Below are 13,342 nucleotides of genomic sequence, written 5' to 3'. Positions count from 1 at the left end.
TGTTTGTGCGAATGTATGGTAAAAGACCAATTACTGTTGCTGTAGTGGATGCGTACGCCCTTTCACGCCGTAGCGTGCCCTTGTACGCCGTAGCGTACCGTACGCATCTTTTCAGACAAAGACAACCAAGTTTGCTCGACTTTAATTGAAATTACTTTATCCAATTTGCTGACTTCGACAGTTTATATTTCATTCTGCAGTAGATGGTCTTTCATAGAAAAAATAGTGTTTGTTTATTATGGTTTTTATGTTGCCAAGCCGCATCCTGCTGGAATATTATGGGGTTATTATGATTGAAGAACAGAAGATATTTTTCAAGTCCTTTTGGAATATTCTGGGATCATTGTTAGCGAAGAAAGAAAATTGTTTGCATGGATATTTTGAATATCATGGGGTCTTTGTGAACGAAGAAAAGAAGATGCTTTACATGGACATTTGAAATATAATTTTTTTTGGGGTGGGGGTTAAATTTTTTGGACCACTCCAGGACCTAGAATGGAATTTTTTTTGACAGCAACAGGACCTTTGGAATATGTTGCTTTGGTTTTGGTTATGGTTGCAAGCCTAATTGGAGTAAAAGCTTATCAGATTGGATCCCATACAGATGAAGATCAAATGGATTATTTTTATTAAATATATGTGGTTTAACAGTGAGCTCTGGGTGTCAGGGCATGGTGGTACTTGTGGTTATCTAAGTGCCAGCATGCCCTGTCTGCCATGGGTATGCTGGTGTTTGTAGTTCTAAAAGCACCAGCCTGCTCACACTGGTAATGGTAGCCCAGACTGGCTGGGACTTGTAGTTCTACAAACTAAAATAGTGTTTTTCAATCTCTTTCTTTTTTCACACTGTATTACAATATACCCACCACCCCAGGGGTGTAGGAAGAGTATTAGTGCTTTTAGCATGGGGCTGGGTATTCCTAGAGGGGGAACCCACACAATTAGGGAATCCAGCCCTGTGCTGGGGTTGGTTGTCATTATGGCAGGGCAGGGCCCTCTTAACATTTTGGGCCCCCGGGCAAAGCAGTGCACCGGGGCCCCTATATATACATATATATATATATATATATATATAAAAAATAAATGATTGTATATATGGGCCCTGCAAGCCAGGGGGGCCCGTCAGAGGCAGCACAAAAAAAAAACCTGCAAAAAAAAAAAGAAGAAGAAAATACTTACCTTGCAGTCACCTGGCGATCCGGCTCCCTCCATGGTCTCCTCCTCCATTGAGCTCCGCAATGGATGTCAGGCGGGCGTGATGATGTCACGCCCGACATGCACTGCGAGCGCCGCATGGAGGAGGAGACCAGGGAGGGAGCCGGATCGCCAGCTGACCGCAAGGTAAGTATTTTTTCTTTTTTTTTTGCAGGTTTTTTTTTTTGTGCTACCTCCGACGGGCCCTCCTGGGCTGCAGGGCCCCTGGGCACCTGCCCATTGTGCACAATGGGAAAAATGGCCCTGTGGCAGGGGGACCCTTGCCATATGTCCCCCTGCTATAGTGCCACCAACCCCGGCTGGTTGGTCTAGTGCTCTTTTCTGTAAAATCAGGGTACCCCATGCTTCCCCCCCCCCATTTTCATGGGAACCAGCAGTAGGCTGAAAGCACTAGGGTTAACTCTGTTAAGAAGGGAGACGCCACACTTTTTTGTAAAATCTGTTTTTATTTAAATAAAGTATTTTATTGATTTTTATTACAGACACAAAACATACACATATCTTGATTATCTAACTAGCTAAACTTAATCAACCTACCTATATCCTAAGATGTGTGAACATAGAATAGTGAATGCATATACACATTAACTTTTGGTCAGATCAAAATTTGAAACCAATATCTTGGGCAACAGTTCTAGAAGGAAACATGGTATCTCACAGCGTGTACCAGCCAATCGACTAAACAGATTGCCTCTTAAGTAACATATTAGCGCTGCGGACAGCTGGAGGACATCTATGTAGCATATAGGTGAATATCAGGGGGGGGCAACCCACAAAACTCCCACTTACATTACAAAATCAGCATCATCTTGGTGGGGATGAATGACAAAATGTACCAGAGATGCCAAACCTTATGTTATTTGTGCAGAACTTCCCTACTCTCATACATAAATCTTTCATGCTTCCAGATGTCACTTACCAGGGCAAATCAGGTGTGTATACTGGAAGGTTCTGGCGCCATCCATCACTGTGCTATAATCACCTTGGCAAGTGATGTTAAATTGAATACATACTTAACATTGGCTTACTAAGGTGCCCCACCAGCATAAGCCCAAAAAGACAGGCCCATGGACACAAAGCAGTGGTAATTTCTAGGGTGGAGGAGATGCAATTCCATACAGATCTCCAAAAGATATGCACTTCAAGACATAACCAATGCATATGCCAGAAGGTGCCGGAGGAAGCATTACATTTTGGGCAGTGTACTATTACGGCAACCCCAGCTTGTGCAATCTATCAGGGTTGAAATGCACTCTATGCAAAATATAGAAATGCCACTGCTGGAACCGTAGACATGAGGTGGCCTCTCTAATGCCACCTATAGCAATGTTTCAATCCTCATCAGAGATGTCCCCTACGTCAATCTCCCAGTTAGCTTTAAGAGGGTTTAGACCCTTCAGAGATAATAGAGGAAGCATCACAGCATAGAAGACAAATATCGCCCTGCCCATACCCACGTGCCAAGCTCTGCAATGGGGAGTCCAGCAACTGAGGCACAATCCTACAAAACTGATATGTCAGGGCATGTCTACGCTGCAGGTAATGAAAATAAAATAAAATACACATTTACAGTGATAGAAGTATTTGTATCACTGTAAACATTTATTACTTTAAAAACATCTAAATAAAGGAAATATTTTGTAAGCTGACTACAAATTGAGACACCCTCTTGGGGTGCCTTTTGAACAAAAAGTGTGAAAAATTCACTAATTATAATTTTGCTTAAGCTTATTGTTATCATTATTTTTGTCACAGAATTTACACTGTAGGTGTGCTTTTCAACTTTATATTGCATGTTTATTGAGGTGGATTGAACAAAAGGAAAATAAGAAGGTTTAAAGGTTTCTCTACATACACCAGATGACATTTTGCATTTTATATTTTATTCTTTACTGTGAACACTAAAGGATAAATATATCAAGCTGCGGGTTTGAAAAAGTGAAGATGTTACCTATAGCAACCAGATTCTAGTTATCATTTATTTAGTACATTCTACAAAATGACAGCTAGAATATGGTTGGTTGCTAGAAGCAACATCTCCACTTTTTCAAACCTGTAGCTTGATAAATTTACCCCTAAGGGTTTTTAAGGTTTGGCTCACTTTATTTTTGAATGGTCTCTCATTAGTCTCCTACAGTACCTCTAATTTACATTCCAATAAACCATAGACACTTATACTGATAGATTTCCTCAAGATAATCCAACTTCTAAAGGCTTTTCTGATATTTGGATTGTAGTAGACTGTTTATTTTAAATCACTATGTGTCAGCATGTACATAAAGGAGAATTTTGTGTACAATATAGCTATATTGGGATTAAGATCACCTGCCAACGTCAAGGCATCTCCTGTAGGTGAGTGCCTAAACTAGTGATACAAATTTATATTCAGGGTGTTCCATTTAAAATCTTCCCCTGAACCTCCATCTTATAAAGCCTGCAGCACCTAAAGGGAGTTGTCAGTAGAGCAAACAAGAAAATAGTGAAAGCGATAAAGGCACACTTTTTTAAATTAATGAAATGTGTCAAAGTGAATAAAATCATTTGAGATGGCAGCCAAGGACAAAGTTTGGTTTTCTTCCAGGAATATCAAATTTAAAATACCTTCTAATCAATTTGTTCTACAATTCATTGGTTGTTACAAAGTCTCTGTATCAATCAATGCTTTGACAGTTTGTCTCAAAATTATTTTCTTCATTACAAATATCCAGTGTCTCATTTACTTTTGCTAAAATTTCTGATTCTCAATCATATTATTTTTTGCAATAAGCCTTCAAATGTCCAATCTGCGGACAATCAACAAGTTTTTATTAGATCAGTCACATGCATGTATGTGCATGAATAGGTTTTGTGATGAAGAACTGAGTACCAAGCACAGTTAATAAAAATTAAGCTCACATGGCTAAATCCTCTCACCAGGAAGCATGTAGTATGCTTCCCCGATTTTCTGAATTGACTATCAATACCCCATTCATACTGCACCAAAATCCCGGGTTTTTGCCGGGACGAGCTCAAACGACCTGGGTCTTGGTGCAGTATGAATGGTACAAGACCAAAATCCCGGGTCTAAAAACCCGGGTCTTCAACCCGGGATTTATCGAGGGGTAATTCCCGGGTCGGACCCGGGTTGCCTGCACTATGAATGGTGCAACCCGGGTTTTTCAACCCGGGTTGCACAGAAAACATGCTGATTGGCTGTCTGCCTGTCTCTGGAGGATGATGTCATCGGTGGAAGCCCGTGGGAGATTGTAGAAGCTTTTTAGGAGAGATGGTGGATGGTGTACTCAACATCGAAATGTTTTTTTTGGGAGAAAATTGCTTTTATTATTTCACAAAAACAGTGTTTATTTACAGCAATTATGACACACTGGATGGAGGAAGAGGTGCGTGAGCTGCTGAATGTCAGAGGGGAGGAAGAAATTAGAAGGCAAGTGACTGGGACTGTGAAGGATACCACAGTGTACTACAACATTGCCAAAATACTCACACAACGTGGCATAAAGAGGACACAGCAACAAGTCCTGAACAAATTGAAGTCCCTGAGGAAGCAGTACACTAAAGTCCATGGCCACAACAGGTGCAAAAGTGGCGCTGCAAGAATGGACTGGCCCTTTTATGACTGTCATCTGTCACTGTCATCTTCTAGCAATGTGGATGCGGCTATACCAACACCACCAGAGAGCACACAGACAAGCGAGGCCGCAACGGTAATAATAGAAGATTCTATTGAAGACACCCCAGAACTGGAGTGCTCTGCCACAACAGATGACACCAACATTTCTTGGGAGGAATTGAACGATTCACAGCCATTCCCTGCTGCACAAGTCGTTACAGATACTTCGCAAGAAACGCAGCCAGAACCAGTGCCAGTGTGTCAAAGTCTACGCCAGGTCCCAGTTTACGCTCCAACAGTAAGTATCTTTAATAATCTCACATAATAACCAACTATATATACATACCAATATATCTACATAATTGAAAAAAAAAATGAACTGTATAAACATAACTGCCAAAAACAGAGAACTATATCTACAGAAATGCAAGCCAAATACCAATAAATATATCTACATAACTTTAAAAAAAAAATGTTTGAAAATAACTGGCAAAAAAAGAGAAGTATATCAACATAAATGCAAACCAAATACCAATATATCTACATAACTTAAAAAAGAGAACTATATCAACAAAAAGCCCAAAAGACAAATATAATACACTCCAAAGTATTAAAACATTAACACGCATATGTTGCAGTGCAAAACTACTGGGCAAGAGGGAGGAGGCCTCAAGCACATATCAGCTTACAACACTGCTTTTTTGTTCTGCCACATTATATATTCTAATGTATGTTTTACTGTGTTTTTTTCTACGTACAGTTTACAACGTTCCTAAAAAACGCAAAAGGCCCAACAAAATGGAGCAAGCAACTAAAACAATGACAACTGTCATGATGGATCAACTGCGGGAGATGGAGAGCAACATGAGGGAACACGAGAATACACAACTGCAGCGTTTCATGGACAATGAGCGGGATCTCCAGGACTCTTTCCTCATGCAAATCATGAATATGCAGGAATGCGTGTTACGCGAAAATCGTGACTGTATGATGGGATTCATGGACAGACTCCTCTCACGGGTGCAGGCTCCTCCTCCAAGTCCTTACTATTATGACGGACATTATCCTATGTACCAGCGGGGGCAACCCATGTTAGGCAACAATAGCCCTCCAAACCCGGTACAGAATACACAACATGCTCAACCTATGGGTAACCCCAGCATAGAATACCCACCTGGTAACCAAACCACTCCACAACCAGAAATGCCACAATATCGGCAATTGTAATAATCATGTTTTATAGACAAATGTTTAACAGTTAATTGTTATCATGTATGTTACGTGTGATCTGGAAACACGCCGTTAGCTTCACATATTACGTGAAAAGCAAATTTGCACTTACTGTTTGGGCACATTTGTGTCTTCTGTTTACTACTTGTGTATATATTTTTTTTTTTTTTCTACATGCAAGTAAGCACTTTTGTATTGTGTCATTTTATATTTTTGTGAAGAGACATATGAGGAAATATGTACAAAACAAAATACAATATGTGAAATAAACATTTTTTTTTTACTTTTACATTTGTGTGGTACATTCAAACAAGTGAGGTCAAATTGGCAGTGAGGGTGGTCCTAATAAGTTCAGCAGAGGTATTGGTGCGCTCTCCTTCAAAAGTACTGGAGTCCACTGACAGCACTGGCATTTCAGATTCCTGCACATTCCACTCAGGTAGAAATTGCTCTTTTTGTATTTCGCAAATGTTATGTAAAATACAGCAAGCAGCAACCACGTGGGGCATAAGCTTGGTGTCAATGTCATTGCGCTTCAATAGACAGCGCCAACGTCCTTTCAAGCGCCCAAAAGCATTTTCCACCACCATCCGAGCCGAGCTGAGGGTATGTGTAAACCGGATCTGTTCCTGAGACAGGTGATGTTGCTGAGTGAACCCCTTCATCAGCCAGCGCCTCAAAGGGTAAGCAGCATCCCCAATGATGTGTACCGGTATCTCCACACCATCAACAAACGTAGATTTCTGTAAATAAAAACATGCAGTTTCACGTCACCATGTTAAAAATATTGGTCACATAACGCAGTACACTTGGTACTATATGGTGAAAATGCATTTTGCAAGTGGTACATCTATATATAAAAAGGGGCAGTAAATACATACAATATTGATAGCAAACAATAGTATATAAGCTTCAATTACAAAAACATCATACAACATTACACCTATATTTACCTCTCTAGGGAACAGCCAGCCATCTTGTCTTTCCTCAGCAATTTGGTAAAGGTCTGAATTTGCTAGAACTCTGGCGTCATGGGAACGTCCAGCCAGCCGATGAAAACATATGTGAAACTGACATAAAAAAATACATATAGCAATGTTTTACAATACGCATTACACTTGGCACAGTCACATAAAAAACCCCATAAAAAATGCTTACCAATAGTTGTGGTCAACCACAGCCTGCAGAATGATGGAATGCCAGCCTTTGCGGTTGTAGTAATCCGCATGGTTGTCTGTGGGGGCAATGATGGGGATGTGTCCCCCGTCTATGGCTCCAGCACACTGTGGAAACCCATGCTTCAGGAATCCTGCAATTGTATCAGCCAGGCACTGACCTTGCGGTAAGGAGATGAAGCGATGATACAGGGCTTCCAGCAATGCCGTGGTGACTTCATGCACTAGAGTGCACACCGTGGATATCCCCACTCCAAACAAGCAGGAGATTGTCCGGTATTCTCCAGGGGTAGCATACCACCACAACACAATAGAAAGGCGACTACATGGTGGAATAGGTTTCCCAAAGTTAGTGGCCTTCCTGGAAAGTGCTGGGGTAATAAGGTCCAGCACATAGTTAAATGTCCCACGTGACATTCTGAAGTGTTGCATCTACTGCTGTTCCTCAAACGCTTCCACAGTAGACCAGAAAGCTTCTCCATGGCTACGCTCTCTGGCACGCATGGTTCGGTTACTGGCAGCCCTGAATCTCAAAATTGAGGCAATGCTGGCCCTGAGAAAAGCTCTCCTCCTGCGCATATACAGACACCGAGTTTTCTTCTGTTGTGCCATAAACTTCGCCTTCCTCCTCCTGAACTGGGACTGTGCAAGAGTGCACAGTGTCAGCAGCTGCAGCAAACTCTCATTTGCTGCATAAAACAGCAAAAACACACTAGTAACCATGAACTCTGGGCTACACAAAAGTGAGTCATCGGCCATAATGAAAAGTAATGTGGTAAACAATCACCACCCACTTTTGCATCATCTTTATGCATCAAAAAATCAGTCACCTTTCAATGACATCACCATTTTTCAGCCAATGAAAACTGCTCTGGTGATGACTCCCACAAATTGCCAGGGCACAGACTTGTGCAGTATGAATGGGGTCAACCCGGGAAATTCCCGGGTCCGAGGTGCAGTATGAATGGTGTTTCTGAGCTGGGACGCTCCGAACCCCGGCAAAAACCCGGCTTGAAAAACCCGGGATATTGCCGGGGCGGCAGTATGAAAGCGGTATTATTGAAATGTTACCACTGTGTACAATATTTATGTGTTAGCTTCTTTCCTTAAAATCAAAGCTTCCTTGCCTAAAAGCGAAGCAATGAAATAATTTCAACACAACGTAACAATATGCTATATTATTCAAATAATTTTGGGATATCATCTCTTTTCCTAGCTCCTTTAAAAGACCAGCTGACTTCTTACATTTGTCTGGCTGGCACCTAACATTTTATTGTCCACTCATTGTGATAACATTGTAAACAACATGAATAATGAATATATGGGAAAAATGACCGTATATGGAAAAGAATGATTTAGTAAAAATGTCAGGAATTGTACTACTATGAATATTTTTGCCACATGTTTTCACACACAGAAAGTTTAATCCAATGTTGTAAAATGGCACACATTACAAATGTGCAAGATAAAAAGCTAATAATACTCTTTAGACCAGCAGAAATGGGCTAGACCATCGTCTTCAGGTACAAGATTGGATGTGACAGAGAGATGAATGCACCTAAGTGACACAGGCAGATATATTATGTAGGGATCTGTGCAGCTACTCATTAGATATGCAGGCTTGTCCCCTGTGACTATGGCACTCACTGAGCTATTGGACATGAAATGGCTTTCTTGATACAGGCTTAAAGTTAGGAACGCAGTGACGACAGCTACATGATTCAGTCAGGAAATATAAATGGAAAAATTGCTGGAGCTGAAATTTTATTGCAGAGTTATTTATCTTTGTTATTGCTTTCTGCTACTTTTATGCTGCTTGTTCTGTGAAACAGATAAGGCCAGATGTTTTTGCTTACTCTTTAAGTCAAGGATTTGGAGAGTGTGTAGTGAACTGTTGGTAAATTACCTGTAAACTGGAGAGGGATTGATCTGTCCAATAGAAACGGGGTCAGTGGTTTGATTCTTTCAAGAGATTTGAAGATATTTGAAGATAAAAAAATACATTTGTGACTAGGCTGATCAGAGCCGGATTTAGACCTCATAGGGCCCTAGGCAGGATACTGGTTTGGTGCCCCCCACCCCCCCCCCCCCCCATGAAACAATATTAACTTTTAATAGGTTCTAGAAAAGATAGTGCAGACAATGTTATACCAATAAATATTAACTTTTAATTAAATCCTTACATAAAACAGAGTGCAAATAATGTTGTATATAGCTTTAAATGCTAAGAATTCTTACCCCAAACTTTTTTTTGTAACTATACACTTGACATAAAACATACTGCAAACAATCTTCTATTCCAATTTTTGCTGTTAAATAGAATATATTAACTTTAAACGTCTGATATCAGAGACATGCTCCACCCATGATTACGCACTATTTAAAGACTTGTAGTGTAATCAGGGGAATAGGTACTATCTCCTGGGTGAGCAGCAGCAGTAAACCACACAAGTCCAGACGTTTCACCATAACAACCACAGACAGTTTATTCACCAGCTTGTAAACAAAACAGAATATAATCAAAATCCTAGCCGTCTGGCTACTAGACAATACATTTAGCAAGACCCTTTTTCAGAACTACAACTTATTATTGCTCACTGCAGCAGAGTGTCTGAGGAGGCAGCTCATCTCCTCCCCAGGTCTAAGACACTGGATGCATATCCCAGCTGCCTTTTCACAGACACCTCCCATCTCTTGATCAGTCTGTTTTAAAGTACAACCGACAGGAACAGGAAGCTTCTGTCACAGACTGTAGAGTGCACATTTTTACAATAGAGATAATTACATTTTAATAATAGGATTTTTACAATAATCGTTTAGAATGATAACTTTTCATTACTCACATTTGCTGATGAAAAGAAAGTTATTTCAGTCCCTGCAGGTTGATATTATTGGTCCAACTCTGCGCACTGTACCTTGATCCTCTGTATGATGTCACTTCAGTCCCTGCACGCCCAGTCCAAGCACACTGGGCCTGTGTAAGCTCTCACAGCTCCCTCCTACAAAAAATGTATTTGGGCAAATAAGTTGAAGTACAGAAGAGAAAAAAATGTCCCCTACTTCATCATTTTTGGTCCTCCTTTACACTTCCCCTTTAGTACACTGTACTCCCTTCATCATCACACTGTGCCCTCCATCATGCTTTTGCCCTTTAATCATCACACTGTGCACCCTTCACCATCACACTGTGCCCTTCATATTTTTGCTCCCCTTGTTTATTCACCCTCACACGGCCTGTTCCACATTTCTGTCATCATGCCCCTCTGCTACTAATTATTGCCATCATGCCCCTCTGCTACTTATTATTGTCATCATGCCCCTCTGCTACTTATTATTGCCATGATGCCCCCTCATTTATTTAATATTGCCATCATGCACCCTCATATACTTAATATTGCCATCATGCCCCCTCATATATTTAATATTGCCATCATGCCCCCTCATATATTTAATATTGTCATCATGTCCCCTCATATATTTAATATTGCCATCATGCCCCCTCATATATTTAATATTGCCATCATGCCCCCTCATATATTTAATATTGCCATCATGCCCCCTCATATACTTAATATTGCCATCATGCCCCCTCATATATTTAATATTGCCATCATGCCCCCTCATATATTTAATATTGCCATCATGCTCCCTCATATATTTAATATTGCCATCATGCCCCCTCCCTTAATACCTGTTTCAAACTTCTCTGACATGGCCCCACAGTTAGTTAACTTACCTTCTATTGTTTACTTTTTTGTCCGATGTCGCGCTGCCGCTGCTCCTCCTCTCTGATCAGCCACTGCTCCTCGCCGACTTCTTGTTGAAAACCACGTCGGGAGTGACGTCATCACGCCCAACGTCATTTTCATGAGGAGAGGAGAGAAGACTGCCGGGTCCCGCCGGTCAGCTGACTTCTTTTTTATTTATTTTTTTAAACTTTATTTTTGCCGTTATGTCGGCGGACAGAGGGGGATGGCAGGCGGATGGGAGCGCCCCTCTGCCTTGCCTACCCCACTCATCGTCGGCTCTGACAGGGCCCTCTAGATCCCGCTGGGCCCTAGGCAGTTGCCTAGGGTGCCTAGCGGGAAATCCGGCCCTGAGGCTGATGCCTAACTTTGTCCTGCCTTCACAATCTCTTTTCATGAGATTATTGGTTCATTTTACCTTGTCTTCAGCTTCTTTTCTTATAAAGTTACTGATTCTTTCTGTCCTGCCTGCATGGTCTATAGCCATGAGGTTATTGTCCTGCCTTCAATGTTTCTTGTTATGTGGTTAACTCATTCACACATTTTCTGTCTCAATGTTCTCTTAGTCTAGGTACACACTGAAGAATCGGCTGAAAAGAGCCTATCTCTGTAAACTCTTTGGAGATCATGAGCATGAGTGCATATGCACTACATGATCGGTCAGTGATTGGTCGGAAAATATTAAACAGTACAACGAAGCAAATGAGCCAACAATCGACACTTTGGAACAATTTTCAACCATTGTGTCCCTATACACACTAACTCGACTTCTGACCACCGGTCGTATGTCGGCTGATTTGCCCAATTATTGGAGTAAAACGCTCCAGTAGGTTATCTAGTTGTAGGATTATTAATGCATTTTGTCTTGTCTGTCTTATGGTTTTCTGTTTTATGGTTCTTGTCATTAAGCTACTGATTAATACCTGTTGTGTTGAAGGTTATCTTGTTGTGAGGATACTGAATCATTCTATCTGTCCTTCAAATTCTTTTGTCATATGATTATTTAATCATTCTATTCTGTCTTCTGGTTCTCTTGTCATGAGGCTACTGCTTTATTCTGTGCTACATTCAGGTCCTTAATAACAAGCCACATGTTTACTGATTCATTATGTTCTGCCTTCGTTTTCTCTTTTAATAAGAATGCTGGCCCATTTTTACCTTCTTTCAGATACTCACTTCCTAAAGATGTCGGTCCATTCTGTCTTGCCCTCTAGATAGCCAGTTACTGATTCTGTCAGGATTATCTTGATATTCTCATTTTATGGCTACTGGTTCTCTCTGGTCCTACTTAAAGTTACCTTGTCATGAGAATACTGATTCATTCTATCTTACCGTTAGAGTCTCTGGTCATCATTGTTCTCTTATCATGAGTTCAGTGGTCGATGATTAAATGATTTCAGGTTTTCTTGGCATAATAATACTGATTCATTTTTTACTCCTTTCAGAATTTCTTGTCATGAGATTACATTAATTCAGTAAGATTTTTTCATGAGATTTTTATTTTATTTTGGATTGCTTTGGAATGCCAGTAGTCCCTCTTGTCAAGGGACGACTGAATAATTCAGTTCTGACTCCAGGAACTCTTGTCACAAGGTGATTTATCAATTCTTGTCACAAGGTTACTGATTTTCTCTGTCATGCCTTTAGGATCTCTTGTCATGAGATTACAGATTTATTCTGTACTATCTTTAGGATATCCTTTAGGCTCATTCCATCCTGGTTTCGGGATCTATTGTCATTATGTTACATATCCATTGTTGCCTTAGTTCAGAATTGTTTGTCATGAGATTACAGATTAAATCTGTCCTTCAGGATGTTTTCATAAGATTAACATTTCATTATGTTCTGCCTTTAGAACCTTTTGCCTTGCGGTTACAGTTTCTTTCTGTCATGCCTTCAGGATGTCTTGCGATGATGTCTCTGATTCATTATGTCCTACCTTGGGATCTCTCATCATTAGATTACAGATTAATTTTGTCCTCACTACAGTATCTCTTGTCAAAAGGTTACTTGTGCAGCCTGATATGCCTTCAGGATCTCTTGTCATGAGATTATATATCCATTCTACCATGTCTTCAGGATATTTTTCATGTGGTTACTGATTCAATCTATCCTGCCTTCATGATCTTTTGTCATAAGGCTACTGATTAAATCTGATTTGCCTTCAGGATCTTTCGTCATGAGCTTATTGATTCGTTTTGTCCTGCCTTCAGGATCTTTTATAATAAGGTTATTGATTCATTATCTCCTGCCTCTAGGAAACTTTGTCATAATGTTTCTGATTCATTCTCTCCTTGCATCAGGATCTGTTGTTATCAGTTTTCAGGTACTCTAATCACTAGGTTAATCAGTGATTCTGTCATTCT

The 13,342-nt window shown here is 40.5% G+C and overlaps 1 long non-coding RNA gene across 1 annotated transcript; it reads right to left on the bottom strand.

Annotated features, from left to right (window-relative positions):
- Nucleotides 1-6,316: 6,316 nt before the first annotated feature.
- On the bottom strand, nt 6,317-7,119 carry LOC142160425 (uncharacterized). Its single transcript, XR_012693219.1, has 2 exons — nt 7,009-7,119; nt 6,317-6,798 (listed from the first exon to the last, which is right to left on the bottom strand). It is a non-coding gene; the product is annotated as an uncharacterized LOC142160425 (long non-coding RNA).
- Between the last annotated feature and the right edge of the window lie 6,223 nt (nt 7,120-13,342).

Source organism: Mixophyes fleayi, chromosome 6, assembly GCF_038048845.1.
Source record: "Mixophyes fleayi isolate aMixFle1 chromosome 6, aMixFle1.hap1, whole genome shotgun sequence".
In the NCBI taxonomy this organism is placed as follows: Eukaryota; Metazoa; Chordata; class Amphibia; order Anura; family Limnodynastidae; genus Mixophyes; species Mixophyes fleayi.
Note: the sequence above shows the minus strand (reverse complement) of the source record. Positions and strands in the feature narration are given on the sequence as shown.